General features: G+C 37.1%; 1 protein-coding gene across 1 annotated transcript in view; it reads right to left on the bottom strand.

The window, feature by feature from the left end:
• KCNK2 (potassium two pore domain channel subfamily K member 2) overlaps window positions 1-19,411 on the bottom strand; it is a 219,857-nt gene that overhangs the window by 178,537 nt on the left and 21,909 nt on the right. The window lies entirely within an intron of this gene.

The following is a 19,411-nucleotide window of genomic DNA, read 5'->3' as shown; positions in this document are numbered from 1 at the left end:
TGTCTGAAGGTGGTATAAAAACACCCAGACACTGACAGATCTTAAGTATTGCTCTGCTGTTTGCTCAGAAATAATGGTAATATACTTTAAGAGACCAAGTGCCATTGACATTTCTTAGCATAATATTAACTAATTATTCAAGGTCAAACTTTCAGAGTTCTGTTGTATTTTAGATTTAATGATAAATTATGATAGTCACGTAATACAACTAAACAGTTTATCCAATCCAATCATTGCAGAATTTTAATTCTATGTTCATATTTTTCAAACGATAGGCCTGCCTCATCTTACCGCACTTTGCTTTTTGCACTTCACAGATAACTGTGTTTTTTACAAATTGAAGGTTGGTGGCAACTGTGCATCAGGCAAGTCTGTCAGCACCATTTTTCCAACAGCATTTGCTCACCTCATGTCTTTCTGTCACATTCTGGTAATTCTCGCAATATTTCAAACTTTTCATTATCATTATTTTGTTATGGTGATCCGCGATTGGTGATCTTTGATGTTACTATTGTAATTGTTTTGGGATGCCACGAACAATGCCCATATAACTTAATAAATATTGTGTGTGTTCTGACTGTTCCACCGACTGGCCGTTCCCACGTCTCTCTCCCTCTCTTCAGAGCTCCCTATTCTCGGAGACACCACAATATTTAATTTAGACCAGTGAATAACCCTACAATGGCCCCTAAGTGTTCAAGTGAAATCGGAAGGTAGAAATGATGAAGCTTAGTGAGGAAGGCATGTCGAAAGCCAAGACAGGCTGAAAACAAGGCCTCTTGCACCAAACAGTTAGCCAAATTGTGAATGCAAAGGAAAAGTTCCTGAAGGAAGTTAAAAGTGCTACTCTGGTGAACACATGAATGATAAGAAAATGAAACAGCCTTATTGCTGATAAGGAGAAAGTTTGAGTGGTCTGGATAGGAGATCCAACCAGCCACAACCTTCCCTGAAGCCAAAGCCCCATTCAGAGCAAGGCTCTAACTCTTCAATTCTATGCAGGCTGAGAGATGTGAGGAAGCTGGAGAAGAAAAGTCTGAAGCTAGCAGAGGTTGGTTCATGAGGTTTAAGGAGAGAAGCCGTCTCCATAACTTCAAAGTACAAGGTGAAGCGGCAGATGCTGATACAGAAGCTGCAGCAAGTTATCCAGAAGATCTAACTAAGAGAATTCCTAAAGGTAGCTACTTTAAAAAACCAATTTTCGATGCAGACAAAACAACTGTCCTTTTTCCACTGTATATTCTTGGTTCCTTTGTAAGTAAATTAATTGGCCATATATGTGTGGGTTTATTTCTGGGCTTTCTATTCTGTTCCATTGATCTATGTGTCTGTGTTGATGCCAGTGTCATACAGTTTTGATTACTATACTTCTGTAATATAGATTGAAATCGGGGAGCATGATGCCTCCAACTTTGTTCTGCTTTCTCAAGATTGCTTTGGCTATTCAGGGTCTGTTGTGGTTCCATACAAATTTTAGGATTGTTCTAGATTTGTGAAAAAATGCCATTGGAATTTTGATTGGGTTTGCATGGAATCTGTAGATTGCTTTGGGTAATATGGACATTTTTAAAATATTACGTCTTCCAGTCTGTGAGTATGGAATATCTTTCCATTTATTTGTGTCTTTTGCAACTTCTTTCATCAATGTCTTATAATTTTTAGTGTATAGGTCTTTCACTTGATTAAATTTATTCCTAGGTATTTTATTCTTTTTGATATAATTGTAAATAGGATTGTTTTCTTAATTTCTCCTTATGCTAGTTTGTTATTAGTATATAGAAATGCAAGAGATTTCTGTATATTGATTTTGTATCCTGCAACTTTACTGAATTCATTCACTAGTTCTAACAGGTTTTTGGTGGAATCTTTAGGGTTTCCTATATATAGTATGTAATCTGCAAATAGTGACAGTTTTACTTCTTTCTTTCTGATTTGGATGCCTTTTATTTCTTTTTCTTGCCTAATTGCTCTGGCTAGGACTTCCAATACTATGTTGAATAATAGTGGCAAGAGTGAGAATCCTTTTCTTGTTCCTGACCTTATAGGAAAAACTTTCAGCTTTTCACCACTGAGTATGATATTAACTGTGGGTTTGACATAGATGACTTTTATTTTGTTGAGGTACATTCCCTCTGTACCCACTTTGTTGAGAGTTTCATCACAAATAAATGTTGAATTTTGTCAAATGCTTTTTCTGCATCTATTGAGATGATTACATGATTTTTATCCTTCTTTTTTTTTTTTAAGATTTTATTTATTTATTTGAGAGAGAGAGAATGAGAGGGAGAGAGCACATGAGAGGGGGGAGGGTCAGAGGGCGAAGCAGACTCGCTGCCGAGCAGGGAGCCCGATGTGGGACTCGATCCAGGGACTCCAGGATCATGACCTGAGCCGAAGGCAGTCGCTTAACCAACTGAGCCACCCAGGTGCCCTCCTTCTTTTTTTTTTTGATGTGGTATATCATGTTGATTGATTGTGGATGTTGAACATTCCTTGCATCAGTGGAATACCACTTGATCATGGTGTATGGTCCTTTTAATGTAATGTTGAATTTGTTTGTTTGCTAATATTTTGTTGAGGATTTTTGCATTCATGTTCATCAAAGATATTGGCTTATAACTTTCTTTTCTTGTGGTATCCTTGTCTGGTTTTGGTATCAGGGTAATTCTGGCCTTATGAAATGAGTTTGGAAGTGTTACCTCTCTTTTATTTTTTGGAAGAGTTTGAGAAGGATTAGTATTAATTCTTTGAATGTTTGGTCAAATTAGTGATTTAAAGATATGGTTTCATAAGCATTCCTAGTATTTGGTAAAGACAAGTAAAATCATACCTACTGGAAAGAACATACTAGAAATATTGAAAAATGGTCTAAAGTACACATGCACGGAGAATAGTCTTTCTAAACAAGCCTTGATTGGTTTGCATGAAAAAGGCCAAAAAACCCTCTCCTGTAACTCAAAAAACATCCCCAGTCAGGTCATAGCTTCCTTGTCTGCATGTATTTTTTGTGGTTTGCTTTATCACTTGCTATTTATAGAAAGACACACCAGGGACCTTGACACAGAACTTGCCAACTTTTTCTCTTGCGCACTAACTCATAGTTAGTGCATTGTTGTTCCCAGCAAATCTCAACCCTAGAGGGTGTGCAATGCAACCTAGAGGAGAATCAACCATTTCAAACATGCATTTGGTCCATGTCTGGGAAGCTAAGTTACACTGAACAGAATACAGTACCATTTATACTTATGTGATGAATTATGTGTCTGGATTATGTGGTGGAAGGATGGTGCTGAAAACAAAGCAACCTTTGAGACCTCTGAAAAATTTTTCAAATTGGCCTAAGGGCTTCAGCCATCAGAGCTAACATTTAAAAGGAGCCTTTCTGACTTGGAGGAGAAAGACTCAGAAGTCCTTTTCACAGTTTCTTACTATCCAATTCCTTTCCACCAAGGAATGTGACATTGACAACTCTGAATAAAGGGAAATCTCAGCAACCGTAGATTTCTTTAATAATGGAATTAATACTACCAGAAATAACAAAGCTCAAAAAATATAGCTGCAGCTCAAAGATTACAGACTTTGTGGTGTTTATGCTATCATTTATTTAAGGTGGAGGGCCATTTTGATTTGCTAAGGCAGCTTTGAAAAATCTTGATAAAAAATAGTCACAATACATGAAAGCAGAACACAATAGCCAGGGCTGTACGTAGCTCACAAATCTCTCTCTAACTCTTTCTACCTTCGTAAGCTAGAAACACAGTGCAGAAAAGAGAGAGTATTCACTTATTTTTCCATTTTTCCATTTTCTAGAATTTCCTGGTTAAAATTGTGATTTGAGTTCAAGCAGGGGGAAACAACTTTTTCAGGTGAATTTTCTATTAAAAAAACCCAACAACATACATTTAATAACTTCCACAAGCTATTTATCTCTCTCCACCTACTTGTTTGTTTATCCATTTATTCACTGCTTACTCAACACATTTTCCAATGTCTAAACTCATGCCCTCATACAAACTGAGGACTTCAAACATTTGTCACTCAATTAACTGATTTCTGATACTTCCCTCACCATCACCCAGAATATCTAGGAAAGATACCAAGTCACTGTCACTACTATCCCAGGAGAATTTCCAGGAGACAGGTAGCATCCTCCTGCCTGAGAGGAGTTTAGTTTTCCACGTCTCTCCACTGATTTGTTCAACTTGTTTCCATTTTATGATGAGAGCCTCAAGTTCATCACTAAATGGCTGAACCCAGAAATACCAACACCAAAAAATCCTGCAAGTGAAGATGTGGGAAGCTCACATCCCTCTGGGTTTGGGAGAAGCAAGTACCCTATTGCTTATCTCCTGCATCTAGCCAGCTGACTTTAACATAGCTACCATTTGCAGGAAGGAAAGAGAAGAATCTAGCACCATGGCAAAAACTTAGAGAATTACCTACAATTATCCTCATCTACAGTATGCTACTTAATTCTATGTGATAGTCATGATGGAAAATTGTTCCTCCCCCCACTCCTTTTCATCATAAAACACCATCCATTGCTGATGCCAAAAACCTGGGGCACTATCCGTTGTCATGGATTCCTCTCCCACAGCGTCTGATCCAGGGAATGTCAGCCTCGACACCACTGACATTTTGGGTTGGAGAATTTCTGTTTTGGGGGTGCTGCTCTGTCCACTCTAGGATGATTAGCAGCATTTCTGGCCTCTAGGTACTAGCAGGACTTCCCAGTCACGGCAACCAGAAACGTCTCCAGACATTTTCAAATATCCCCTGGAGGGTTGAAAACCATTCTCAATTGAAAACCGCTGAATCTAACAGAAAGCCCTGAAAGCTGACATTCCAAAATTTATCCTGAATCTAAATGTCTCCCACAAAACCCACATGTGGCACAGGTCTCAGCCCTCAGCACTCGCTTACGCCACCACAATGACTCTTTACTGCATTTCCTTCAGTCCCTTTTCTGCTCCACAGTCAGTGTGATCTGTGTAAAACCTCAATCAGACTCCATCATATCTCTTTTTAAAACCATCCAGTGGCTTCTCCCTACACTGGAACTATTCTCCATATCATCTCCTAGCACTCTCCCCTCATTCACAGATCTCTTGTTTCCCCGGCTTTATACCATTTTTTGAACATTGCAGGTTTCCTCTCTCAGGACATTTATACACACTCTCCTTGGAATGCTGATTCTTTTGTCATACTCAAGGGTTTTTTCTCATATCTTTTTAAAAAAGATTTTATTTATTTATTTGACAGAGCGAGAGAGAGAGCACAAGCAGGGGGAGCAGCAGGGGGAGAAGTAGAGGGAGAAGCAGCCTCCCTTGCTGAGTAGGGAGCCTGACCCAGGGCTCAATCCCAGGACCCCGGGATCATGACCTGAGCTGAAGGCTGACGCTTAACCGACTGAGCCGCTCAGGTACCCTGCCCCCAATATCATTTTTAGTGAGTTCTTCTCAGACCATCTATGTAAATAATTGCCCTCTTCCCCAAATACTGTATGCCATTACCTTGAATTAATTTTCATCGCAGTTACATCTGTCATCTCTATTTGAAATTATATAACTTTTCATCTTTCACTTGTCTTATCTACCATAATGTAAGCTCCATAACAGGAGGTATCTTGTCCCTCTTGTTTACAGCTATATCACCTGTGGCCTAGAGCAGTCACCTGGAATGTAATTGGTACTTCAGAAATATTTGTTGAATCAATACATAACTGAATGTCATAAATAATAAGTGTTTTCTATTTAAAGAGAACATATTCTTTATTTTAAAATAATGTGTAATATTTATATGACTAAATCTACTCAAAGCCATCCAAAGTTTTCTTATCTCACCCAGAGTTAAGGCAAAAACCCTTCCAACGCCCTACAAGACCCCACAGGCTCTGGACCACTACTATCTTCCCAACATGATTTCCTAACACTTGCGTCTCAACACTTTAGCCATATGCTGACATTCCTTCTGTTGCTAAAACACACCAAGTACATGCCCATTTCAGAACCTTTGCACCCACTGCTTCCCCAGCCTGAATGCTGCATGCCAGATGTCCTAGGACTCATCATCTCACATCCTTCAGGTTTTTGGTGAAGTGTCCTCTTGTTAGAGGGGCTGGTTCTGACTACTTTATATAGAAGAATAAGGAAGAAAACACAGTCTTGTCTACCATCAGCTGGGAGCTGTCCTAGCTCTAGCAAAAGCATTCTCTTTTGAATATGAACAATTTTATAGAACACCAACATTAGACAAGGCTACTCTGGGATATGATAGATCAAGATATAAACAAGACTACCCCGTAATTGTCTGTGAGCAAAGAGAGAAGAAACATTGTCAAACATTCTCCTTGTTCTTGTTAATCATGAGGGACTGCTCTCTATTTATTCAGCCTTCGTGCCACTTTTTTCCCTCTACTTTACATATAAAATTAAGATTATTAAGGCAGTCACAGAATTGCATCGACTTTCTGACAGTAGTCAATCAAAAGCAGAACCACATTTCTTTGAAACTTCCTCAAAACCACCTAACACAAGCTGAAATCCAATAATAAGCCCCTCTTAATTAACAACCTCTTATTGAGACATTCCACAGTTCTCTGTGGTGTGATTCCCTCAGTGCAAAGAGTTAATAAACCCAAATTTGTCCAGCGCTTTCATGGTGGATTTTGCCTAGAGGGCATCAACAATAGCTAGCTCCAACCTCAAAGAGCATTCTGTAAGACTTTAAGTAAAATGACCATATAAGCCAGTTTGCTGGGAGAATCCAAGTTTATAAAACCTCTTGTTTAATGTGTGCCATTAGGTCAGTGCCATCTTTCATTCTCAAAAGTGTTCTAGTTTGGAAGGTAAATTATATAGTCACCATGCCTTTAATCTGCAATTTTTCACAATAGTGTTTATCATCATCCAGAACATTATACATTTATTTTTCATGTTCTTTCTCTCTTCCTAGCCCCCTATTAAAATGTAAGTGCCATAGTACAAGAACTTTACCTATTTTTTTATTGTTCTATCCCCATCACCTAGAACAGTTCTTGGCATACAGACGCTCCCAGTAAATATCTGTTGAATGAATTTACTAATGAAAAATTATAATACTACAATAGATCTTTGAACTATGAACATTTAAAAAATCATCCCAACACACAAAACTCAGTCATTTCTGAATACTAATATGTAGAAACTGAAATTAAAATATAGTACCACTTATGCTTACTCTGAAGACAATGAAAGCTTAGATTTACACTTAACAATATATGTACAGGATCTGTATGATGAAAATTACAAAATGCTGATGAAAGAAATCAAAGAAGACTTAAAAACTGGAAGTTCATAAATTGGAAGACTCAATGCAGTAAAGATGTCAATTCTCCCCAGATTGAGCTATAGGCTTAATTAAAATTTCTATCAAAATCTCAGCAAGGCTTTTATAGACATAAACAAGCTTATTCTAAAATTTATGTAGAAAGGTACAGGGTATGGAATAGCAAAAATAGTCTTGACACATAAGAATAAAATAGAAGGAATCACTCTAATCTTCAGGCCTACTGTGAAGTTATAGTAATAAAAACAGTGAAGGTCCATTGAACAGAATAGAGAATCAAGAAACAAACTCATGTAAATATGCCCAACTGATTTTACACAGAGGTCAAAAGCAATTTAATGGAAGAAGGATAGCTTTTCCATCAAATGGGGCTAGACCAATTGGACTTCCAAGGGTGGGGGGAAGAACTTAAATTTAACCTCACACCTTATTCAAAATTAACTCAAAATTAAACTGGACTTTCAAGTAAAATCTAAACCTGCACAACTTTTAGAAAAAAAATAAAAGAAAATCTTTGGGGTCTTGGGCCGTGCGAACAGTTCTTAGACTTGACATCATGAAGCACAGCCTATAAATGGAAAAATGAATAACTCAGATGCTCAGAAATGTTTGTTCTGTGAAAGATCCCATTAAGGGATGAAAAGACAAGCTACAGAGTGGGAAAAAATATTTGTAAACCACATATCCAACAATGGACTGTTATCTCGATATATAAACTTCCTTCAAAATCACAGTTCAAAAAAATCCAGTGTGAAAATGGTCAAGGGGGTTCCTGGGTGGCTCAGTGACTGACTCTTGATTTTGGCTCAGGTCATGATCTCAGGATCATGAGATCAAGTCCCTCATCAGGCTCTGCGCTAAGTGTGGAGCCTGCTTAAGATTCTCTCTCTCCCTCTCCCTCTGTCCCTCCCCCTGCTCTCTCTCTCTCTCTTTAAAAAAAAAAAAAAGAAAAGAAAGAAAATGGTCAAAAGACATGAAGAGACATTTCACTGAAGAGGATATACAGATGGCAAATAAGTACATGAAAATAAGATTAACCCTGTTAAAGGTTATTTGGGAAATCCATTAGGAAAAGGCAAATTAAAAACACAATAATACAATGAGATATCACTATATATATATCAGAGCAGCTAAAATAAAACTTAGTGACAACATCAAATGCTGGCAAGGATGCAGAGAAACTGGATCATTCATATATTGCTGATGGGAATATAAAATGTTACTTTCACTCTGGAAAACAGTTTGGCAGTTTCTTATGAAATAAAACATGTAATTATCATATGACTCAACAATTATTCTCTTCGGCAGCAGAGAAATAATAACTAGGTGCACACAAAAATCTATAATAATGTTCATAGCAGTCCTATTCATAATAGCCAAACAGTGGAAACAACCCTGATGCTCTAAATGGGTGCATGGTGCAAACCGTCGTACCTCGTGTATGAGAATACTACTCAGCAAAGAAAGGTAAAAACTATTGATAAACACAAAACTTGGATGTATCTCCAGGCCTGGAGGAATTCTTCCAGGCTGACACAGCTTGACCAAGGCACATGGAGTTTGGGGGACCAACTAGGTGGATTTCAATCTCCCCAATCCCCTTGGGTTGAGTGCTCAGTGGTAAGTCACAGCCCTAGCAAAGAAGGGAATGCAGTACATTCTGGGTAAAACACTAGTGGCCCATTTGAGTTGACTAGAATTTGAATCTAAAATAATGCAAGCCTTTTTAAAAACCAAGAATGCATGGGACTTCTTGTTTTATTTGTTGTTATTGTTTGTTTTGTTGCAAAGCAGGGTTCTCTGCAGCATATAAGATCAGCCAGTGTTAGAAATATATTCAGGAAACCACAAAGGCTATGGAAATTTCATGTGATACTCCTCTTTGAATCACTAAGCATGTCAAACAGGGCAACAACAAAACCTCTTACTACCCGAGATTCTCATGAAGGCTGTGGTGTAAATGCTACCCACACTTTGCTTGGAACTGAAACACAAGAGATTTTTCAGAATATTTCTCCTTCATTTCTAGGTGAAGTGCTAAACTGATGACTTAGAGTCGATACGAAATTCACGATTTGGAAAAAAAAAAAATCGCCCTTTTTGCAACTAGTAGTGATGTGTCTGTTAAAGAATAATTGTGCTGAGCTCTGTGATCATTCTCGGTATGGAAGAGTAAGTAATATTTTCACAATCCAGGGAGATCACTAGAAAAGCCCAGCAGCATATTTGAAGGTTTGTCAAAATTATTTAAAGTGAATAAACTTATTGGAAAAGATATTATTGGAATGTTCACTGTCATTACTCTAAAAATTCTGGGTTTGTGATCAATATTCTTGGTAAAATTGAATGAAGAAAACGTAATGTTTTGGGGGAATTCTCTTCATTTTCATCTGCAAACACTGGCCTCCAAACCACAGTGTTCATTTGCCTTCCTTGATACAGATCTGACCATTGTTCACAAAATTCTTCTGTAAATATAGATAAAAAATATATCTGTATTGTGATCTTTAATTCTGTAGAGTGATCGTTACAGGAAAATATGTTTGATCAGATCTGTGACAAAAAAAACCTGTAGTTTCTGCGTTGTTAAAGCAAGGAGAAAAGTTTAAGTAAGCCAAAACGTAAAAAGTAATTTTTGAAAGAGATTGGCAAATTTTCCAGAGATATTTGAAGTTTTAATGCATTAATAGAGAGAACAAACACCATATCATTGCTTAATAGTATTGATCATGTGTATTGTGAAGTTAGGATCAAGATCAGGGACTCAGGAATCAAAGAGCTCTAGGGTCAAATCTGGATTCTGTCATTTGCTAGATGGGTGATTTTGGGCAAGTTAGTTAATCTCTCAAAGTCTCAGTTCCTATACCTTGCTAAACCTCATTTCTAAATAAAAGGTTATAATCCTAACTACTTCATTCAGTTGTTTTGAAAATTAAGTCAGAAAATCCAAAGAAGCCAAAGTTCTCTTTCAAGATTAACGCAAAATGCTTAGCATAATGGCCACATGATAGGTATTCAATGAAGTATTATTTTTATTACTATAGAGCAAACCAACTATTACCATAGGAATCGGTGCTAATATATCTGCCTGTGTTCTGTGGGAAAAAAAATCTTCTCAAGGAGAACATTAAATTATATTTAATTTTTCTGTAAATTGAACCCAGGCAATATTTTCCTACCATGATGCTGAAATTTCTCATTTTGAATTTTATAAGGAACCATATTTTTAGTCATTTTCAATCTTTTCCAGGCTCTATCTAAAAAATTTTGAAATCAAGTTTGACTTGTTCATCTTAGATAATTGCTAGAAAACCACTATAAAGAGAGGTATTAGTTTCTCTTTTGTTACAAAACACTGAAATTGACCTACACCCTGCTCCAACTTTATACTTCCTCGGATAGAAAAGCTTGTGACAATCAAGCAAGGTCAAGACTCAAATTTATATCACATGGTAAGTTCAACAAAAATATATCTTTTGATGTAAAATTTATTTTATCATTACCTTAATTTTTAAGTCATGTTATTTACATATTTTTAGATTTCATATAATATAAAAGAAGGAGATAAAATTTTGTTTATATAAAAGAGTACAGATTTTAAAAGGCTGAGAAAACTGATCTGAGCCTATGAATATGGTAATAATTCAACAAAACCTGTATTTGTTTATTCTAAGGTCAGCTTTCTCCTAACTATGCTATATGTAGTTATTTGGCTATGATCTTTTAAAGTTGAAAGATAGAGAATTCATATTCTATATCAGAAAATGCTGTCTCCCTAAATTCCATATTCTTATATAAGAAGATCAAATTTGACCTTAGTCAAATATAGTTCACCTGGAAACCATTAAATTTATATAACATTGAAAATGAAAATGCATGAATATTTATATATTTAATCTTTTAAAGATTTTTCTTAGATACATATATATACATACATATATATGTGTGTGCGTGTGTGTATATATATATATATATTTTTTTTTTATGCCAAGGGCCATCTCTATAAAATGTAGAGCTGTTGTATTTCTCAAACAGTATTTTTCAAATCAAAACCATTTTTAGCCGAGATTTCTATTCACCCCAGGGGACAAATCCATTAGGCTCTATTTTCCTGGCTATGACCTAGAATTTACAGTGTGAGTATAACTTAAGATCTAAATATTTGCGAATCACTCCTGTATTGTAACTAATTCTTGTTATACTAAAGTTTTCCATGATTACTTGAACTATTAATATGTGTAATCAATCACACAGAAAGCTGTAGAATCCACTTGTTACATTCCGGAGCTGTTTTTACAACATAATGGATGTGTGTGTTTTGCCAATAGTGAGTCCTTCAACAGAGCAATTACTACAAATTGTACCAATATTAGCATCAAGGGACATATTCAGAGAACACACATCAACACTCTTACAGAAGTCATACATTTGCTAGCATGGCAAAAAGAGGAACAACAGAATGGAAAATTTTATTTATAGGTGAGTGCCCAGGAAAACCTATTGAAAACACACAGACTACCTTGGAAAACTACTCAAGGGCATTTTTTATTTTAAAAAAATTATTCAAGCCCAAACTATACATAGATGGAAGAACAGGACTTTCAGATAATAATTCAAAGACAGATTTTCAGATGCTATCTATCAAATTAAGCCAAGGTTATATGCATATTTGAGTTATTTCATATGCAATTTAGGAAAAAACACATGATATGCATAATCCTTAAACATTTTTATCTCAAGTATTACTCACAAGGTCATCCTTTGATGAACAGCAACAAGCAAGATTACAGTTCTCTTTGAATTTTAGTTTGCAAAGGAAAATTGTCACATTTAGAAAAGAGATTATATCCCTCCAACAGCTTCTACAGGGACATAATTAATGGTACAAAGTCACAGACGAATTACTCCACCCAGCCAGTATTGAGTTTCATATGAGACCACTAAAGTTTATTTTATTGGTAGGAGTAGTTACTACCTCATAGTTCAGCTAATCCCAAATTTGTGCTCCTTTTTTTTGTTGTTGTTGTTTTTTAGTTTAGTTTAGTAGGTTCCACACTGGGCATGGAGCCCAGCGTGGGGCTTGAACTCACAACCCTGAGATCAAGACCTGAGCTGAGATCAAGAGTTGGACACTTAACCAACTGAGCAACCCAGGCGCCCCTTATTTTTTTTTAATTTTTTTTATTGTTATGTTAATCCCCATACATTACATCATTAGTTTTAGATATAGTGTTCCATGATTCATTGTTTGTGCATAACACCCAGTGCTCCATGCAGAACGTGCCCTCCTCAATACCCATCACCAGGCTAACCCATCCTCCCACCCCCCTCCCCTCTAGAACCCTCGGTTTGTTTTTCAGAGTCCATCGTCTCTCATGGTTCTTCTCCCCCTCCGATTTCCCCCCCTTCATTCTTCCCCTCCTGCTACATTCTTCTTCTTTTTTTCTTTCTTAAGATATATTGCATTATTTGTTTCAGAGGTACAGATCTGAGATTTAACAGTCTTGCACAATTCACAGCGCTTACCAGAGCACATACCCTCCCCAGTGTCCATCACCCAGTCACCCCATCCCTCCCACCCCACCCCCCACTCCAGCAACCCTCACTTTGTTTCCTGAGATTAAGAATTCCTCATATCAGTGAGGTCATATGATACATGTCTTTCTCTGTTTGACTTATTTCGCTCAGCATAATACCCTCCAGTTCCATCCACGTCGTTGCAAATGGCAAGATCTCATTCCTTTTGATGGCTGCATAATATTCCATTGTGTATATATACCACATCTTCTTTATCCATTCATCTGTTGATGGACATCTTGTCTCTTTCCACAGTTTGGCTATTGTGGACATTGCTGCCATAAACATCGGGGTGCACATACCCTTTTGGGTCCCTACTTTTGTATCTTTGGGGTAAATACCCAGTAGTGCAATTGCTGGATCATATGGTAGCTCTATTTTCAACTTTTTGAGGAACCTCCATACTGTTTTCCAGAGTGGCTGCACCAGCTTGCATTCCCACCAACAGTGTAGGAGGGTTCCCCTTTCTCCGCATCCCCGCCAACATCTGTCATTTCCTGACTTGTTAATTTTAGCCATTCTGACTGGTGTGAGGTGGTATCTCATTGAGGTTTTGATTTGGATTTCCCTGATGCCGAGCGATATTGAACACTTTTTCATGTGTCTGTTGGCCAGGCACCCCTTATGCTTCATGTTTTAAGAATTCTTGCCAACTCACTATTAACACACACACACACACACACACACACACACTAACTCCCAGGTATCAGGATCCCCAGTTATGGCCCAATTGTCATATCTCCCCATCAAATTTTGTTCTTTTGTTGTCCTTTTTCAGCATACTACTTTTTATTGTGTGGGTATGACAATAGGTGGTATTTGATTATCAATTAAGTAAGTTGACTAATAGGTTACTTTGCCAAGCAACTGTAACTTTTAGTATTCTACTTAATGAAATAGATATTATTATGCTGACTTTCCTAACTGAGAAAATTGGGACTCAGAAAACTGGCCTTCAAACCCAGGTCTCCCAGGTAAACAATCTCATCCACTTTCAACTATACCATCCTTTCCAAAGTGTGTTTTAGGATATTAATAGGTGTTTTGTTCAAATAAACCTGGGAAATGCTGGGGTTTTATAAAAATTGACAGTTTCTTCACCAAGAGAATTCCCAGCAATTCCCAGAGCTAACGAGGTTTATAAGTCACTAAGAGAAGGATAATGTTTATACCAATTCCAAACTTTATTAATATATAGTCAAACTTTCCCCACTTAGACTATATTTTCCTGAATGTACTTTGGGAAAAACACACTGAAATATATGTGTTTTTCTGTATTCATTGATTTATTGTACTCAAAGAGCCTGTACAATTTGCAAACTTGTGTTCTTCCTCAACTTAATGAAAGTTTCTTCTATCGTTTCTTATTCATTATCTTGACTTATCATCCTATTCTCTACATATTTTGGGAATCCTTATACATCTAACTTTTCTCTTGTCTTTTTCATAATGTTAATATTTTTTGGCATCATGTATGGATTTCTTGAATTTTTCATCTACCTTGTTAACTCAACATTGGGGGACTACCTAACTTGCTCTTTACTACCCAATATCTATTTCATTTTATTTTTTATCGTGGTAAAATATATATAACATAACATTTACATTTTAACCATTTTTAAGTGTGCAGTTTTGTGGTGTTAAGTATATACACATTTTTATACAACTGACACTGCCATACATCCCCAGGACCTTCTCATTTTCCCAAACTGAAAGTCGGCACCCATTAAATATTAACTCTCCATTCCCTTCTCCTCTCCTGACCCCACCCCTGGAAACCACCCTTCCACTTCATGTGTCTGTAAATTTGACTAATCTAGGTACCTCATACAACTAGAATCATAGAGTATTTGTCCTTTTGTGACTGGTTATTTCACTTAGCATAATGCCTTCAGGGTTCATCCATGTTGTAGCATGTGTCAAAATGTTCTTCCTTTTCAAGGCTGAATAATATTCCCTTGTCTGTACATGCCACATTTCGTTTATCATGCATCTGTTGATGGACATTCTTGTTGCCTTCGTTTTGGCTATTGTGGATAATGCTGCTATGAACATTGGTGTACAAGTATCTGTTTGATTCTCTGCCTTCAACTCTTTGGGGTACATACCCAGAGGTGGAATTGCAGGATCATGTGGTAATTCTTTGTTTACTTTTTGAGGAACTGCCATGCTATTTTTCATAGCAGCTGCAACATTGACCTTTCTACCAACAGTGCACAAGGCTTCCAATTCTTCCACATCCTCTCTGACACTTGTTATTTTCTTTTTGTTGGTTTGTTTATAATAGCCACATGCAGTGACATGTGTTTTAAGGACCAATTCAAATACTGATTGTGTTAGCCCCTGAAGACGATGTACTCGTTTAGCAAATGATCATAGGTACCTACCAGAGGATGTGGTAAGTACTGGATGCTTAGTAAACATTTATTATATAGTTAGAGATAAAATTAGATTCAAGGAGAAAGCCTAGAGTCAAAAGATGAGTTTATTTTGTCCATTGGTTCAGTGGGAGCCGCTGTGGATTTAGAAAAAGTAAATGAGGTGAAAAATGGGTATTTGTCTTGAAAAAATTTTTCTGGAGGTGAGTCCAAGTAGGAAATGGCAAGACCAGTCATGAATTCATGAGAGAATGAAGTAGAGTAAAATCAACCCAAGAGGGTTTGTAAAATAAGAGCCAGAATCTGATAAAAGAGAAGAGGTAAAAGATGACTCTAAGCTTAGCACCTTGGGTGATTGTCAAGCAACATGGCCGCTGATGAAAAATTTTAAACTAAGTGTAAAGACAATGTGTTTGTACTTTCTACTGTTCTGCTCTTATTCTTAGGCAAATCAGCTCAGGACTCTCTTGGTCCATCCATTCTACTTCTGCAGATGCCCTTTCTCAGGGTTCTGTTTTGGACAAGAATGTGCTCTTCTTCCTGTCCATAAACCATCAGCCTTTTTGTCTCCATCACTGACCCATCTTACAAAACTTTAGCTTCTATAGGGGTTTTCCCAAGTTTTTTTTCCTATCCTTTGTTTCCTAAACAGTGTCTGCTATCAAACAGCCTCTTTGGACAAGCCATGCCCACAAATGCAATGAAATGATTTCTTCAGTATTTGTTCCTTTGTCCTTATGTCCTCTCCAGGACTTTATTCATAAATACTGTTGTATTTATGTTGTTGTACTCCCACAGAAAAAAAACAAAAACAAAACATTTTTTCAATATGCTTCTGAAAAGCCCCAAACCTGATACTCTAGACAAAACCACGTTTAACAGGTTATGCCCCTTCCTGATTAAATTACATGTCTCAGAATAGACTTGTAAAATCCTTGATTCATCTGAAATTCACCAATATTGGGGATGATGTTTTAATTCTCTCCATCTCCCCAGGCACATCTGAACTAACCAGAACACAGTTTTGAAAACAAATAATTGAGTTTAACACCCAATATTTTCAGTAAAATAAAATATTACAATTTGACTTTATATGATTTTCTTGAGTGTCCATATTAATGGTAGATAGGAACAGCATGAACCACAGAAAATTTCCAAATTCCATTTTAGGAAAAAAAAAGTTGCCCTTTCTTCTCACCCTGAATCAGAGTTGCTCACAAGAAACAAAATTTAAATTTGAGTTTCACCTCATTTCATGTTCTCTGAGCTCTTCTCACCAGCTAACGACCAGTTAACACACACTATAATCCAGGCACTCTGTTAAGTGCTGTATATGTACTATCATATTTAATTCTACTATCATATTTAACTTTTGGAAGTGGCTTTTATTATCCTCCATTTACAGATAAGAAAAATGAGGTTTCGTGAGGAAAATAATTTACTCAAAGTAAATCCCTAAGGAGTAGCAGAGCGACTTACAAGAGCTCCCAAAATATAACAAAATGGAAAAATGGAATGAGGCATAATCTTCTCACTGAGCATTTGGTTCCTGAAGTATGGACCACTGATGCCAAACATCGAATGGTTTTTCTTTAATCCAGCTAGAAATAAGATGGTAGATGAGGAGGGGAGCGTGAAACATAAAATATAAACATTGACAAAGGAAGGCAAGCCCTGTCCCAGCCTTGCACAGGCCTGGTTTGCTTGGCTGGCTCTGAGTCGGAGAAGGATCGTGGAGCGGTCCACACAGAACACAGTCCGTTCTTGTCTGCGGGGCAGCAATGCTGTGCCATCAGCAGTTTCATGGCAAATGTTTTATTTGGTCCTTCCACGGCCGTTAGAACTGACATGTCTGGTGGATATTATTCTCACCTGGTATAGTGCTGGCGGGCACTGAAAATTGATAGCTGGCTGAATCCCAGTTGGACATGAACAAACTGGTTTGCCTAAGACCTCACAGCTAGCAAGTAGCCACACCACCCAAAATCCCACACAGCCTCCTGCTACATCATTCCACTTCACTTCTAGTGACAGTGACTTCCTCACTGCATAAGCATAGACCTCCACGAAGTGGGTCAGTCTTTCTGTTTATGTAATGCCCCAGGATCTGCAGTAGTTGAACAGTTGTGCAAATGGAGACTCTGAAGAGTTAACTACCTCTCCCAATATCACGTAGTTACTTAGAAGCAGAGCTGCATCTCGTATCATCATAAAGAACGACGTCTTTAAAGTGAATCAGGTCTAGGCTCAGATGCTGATCTTGTTATTGAACGAGGATTGTGAACTTCAGCGAGCCATATAACCTCTCTAACCATCTGCTTTGTCATCCGTAAAATGGAAGTGATAATAGTACTGTCTTATTAGGTTTATTTTTTAAGAATTAAAGGCAATTGCAGACATTATATAGCACTGGTTCTGTGCCTTGCAACAAGTTTTAAGGTGGATAGAGTACTATTTTTTTAAGAGATAAGAGCAAAAGGCAGAGATAGGTTAAATAACTTGCCCAACATTCCATGACAGTAAGTGTGGGGAGTTCAGATTCAACACCAGATTATCTGGCTCAAAAGTACGTGACTCCTATATTACTGTAATATAATGTATAGTACATAGCACAGGGACCAGAATATATTAAACACTCAACTCAGAGCTCCTTCTCTTACACCACGCTTATCCTTCCCCATTTCTAAAAATGCCCAAAGATTGACATTCCACAATGCTCTGCAAAGTGGCACAGTCAGGTTGCTCAGTCCCTGGTTTATATTATAATGCATGGCAGAAAGTCAACTCTCCTGAGAGGCAATAAACCGTAACAGAAAAAACCTTCATTCATTCCTTCTCTGTCCAAAACTTACTACTATCATAGGAGGCCCAGAGTAGATGAGTTCACCAGAGGATAAATAAAAAATTATTAGAAAGCAAGTTGTATGTGATGGCAATAATCCAAGTACTGAACTATCCATAGTGTCTAAAAGGGGAAAAACACTTATAGAAAAGGAGTTGTAGAGAAAAATTCCAAAATATTCCATTAAATAAAATTGTGCTTGGTTTCTGACATTCCTTTAAAAAATATCTTGAAGTTGTAAGTTTTTCCTACTCTGCCTCAACTCCAAGTTAAATGGTATGATTTTCTTTTCCATTTAGATCAATTCCCTCTATCAATTTACAAAATAGCTTATCTTCAAGCTACTTCTTTTCAATATCCAATACTAAATTATCTGACAATTATTTATTTCTAGTTTAGAAGGGCATAGAATAAACAATCATGGATGGTTTTATTGGAAAACTGGGGGAAGAAGTTCTCCCAAATGGAGACTTTCAGGAAAATACTGTATAACTCAGTGGCTTCTGTGGTAAATGGCTGATTAAGCAACTCTTTATCTTTCAAGGTTAATTCTGTTTTTAAGTGAGAAGTTTCGTAAACACGGAACAGAACTGTCTCCGCCTTGCTGGAAGAATCCCAGTGTAAGTTACGGGTTAGCTTGTTAAAACAGGAATATATTCAGGTGACAGTAATTTTTGTGCGTGACTCAGTGCAGTTGACAATGATTAAAGACCAATCAAGGCACATAATGATACTCCAAAACTCACACAAATGGCTCCAAATTTGATTTTACATTCTTACAGATAGTCTTAAAACAAAATGACGGATTCCTATCTAATTTATCTCTTGTTTTTCTTCAGGTACAAACAGTAGGCACCTTTTCATTTCTTCAACATTATCTGTCCAACCTAATTTCTACCCTAACTGAAATCTTAATTCTCTTCTTTTGATAGCATAATTGTTTCCATAGCAACAGCAAAAGACGTGAGAGTATTCTCGGCTGCAGGTGAAAATAATCATAACATATTGATAAGCCATCTTAAGATACCATTTTCATGTAAATGACCTCATAACAGGAGAGAGGGAAGAGAAATAGAAGCAAACAAAGTGGCATTTAGAAAGCAGAAGTGTTTGGAATAAAACATTTTTGGTGGTTTCAGTGATGTTAAAGAAGGGTCATATTGAGAGAGAATGTCAGATAACCATACCCTTGGTTAGATATTGCAAATAAGGAATATTTCTTTAAAATTTACTGAGAAACAAAGGAAGAGAGTTCCCTGCTCCAGGAGTACAATCCATTGATTCAGTG

This window comes from Phoca vitulina, unplaced genomic scaffold (genome assembly GCF_004348235.1).
Source record: "Phoca vitulina isolate PV1807 unplaced genomic scaffold, GSC_HSeal_1.0 scaffold71, whole genome shotgun sequence".
NCBI classification, from domain to species: domain Eukaryota; kingdom Metazoa; phylum Chordata; class Mammalia; order Carnivora; family Phocidae; genus Phoca; species Phoca vitulina.
The sequence above is the reverse complement of the archived record's forward strand: the minus strand, read 5'-3'. Positions and strand labels throughout refer to the sequence as shown.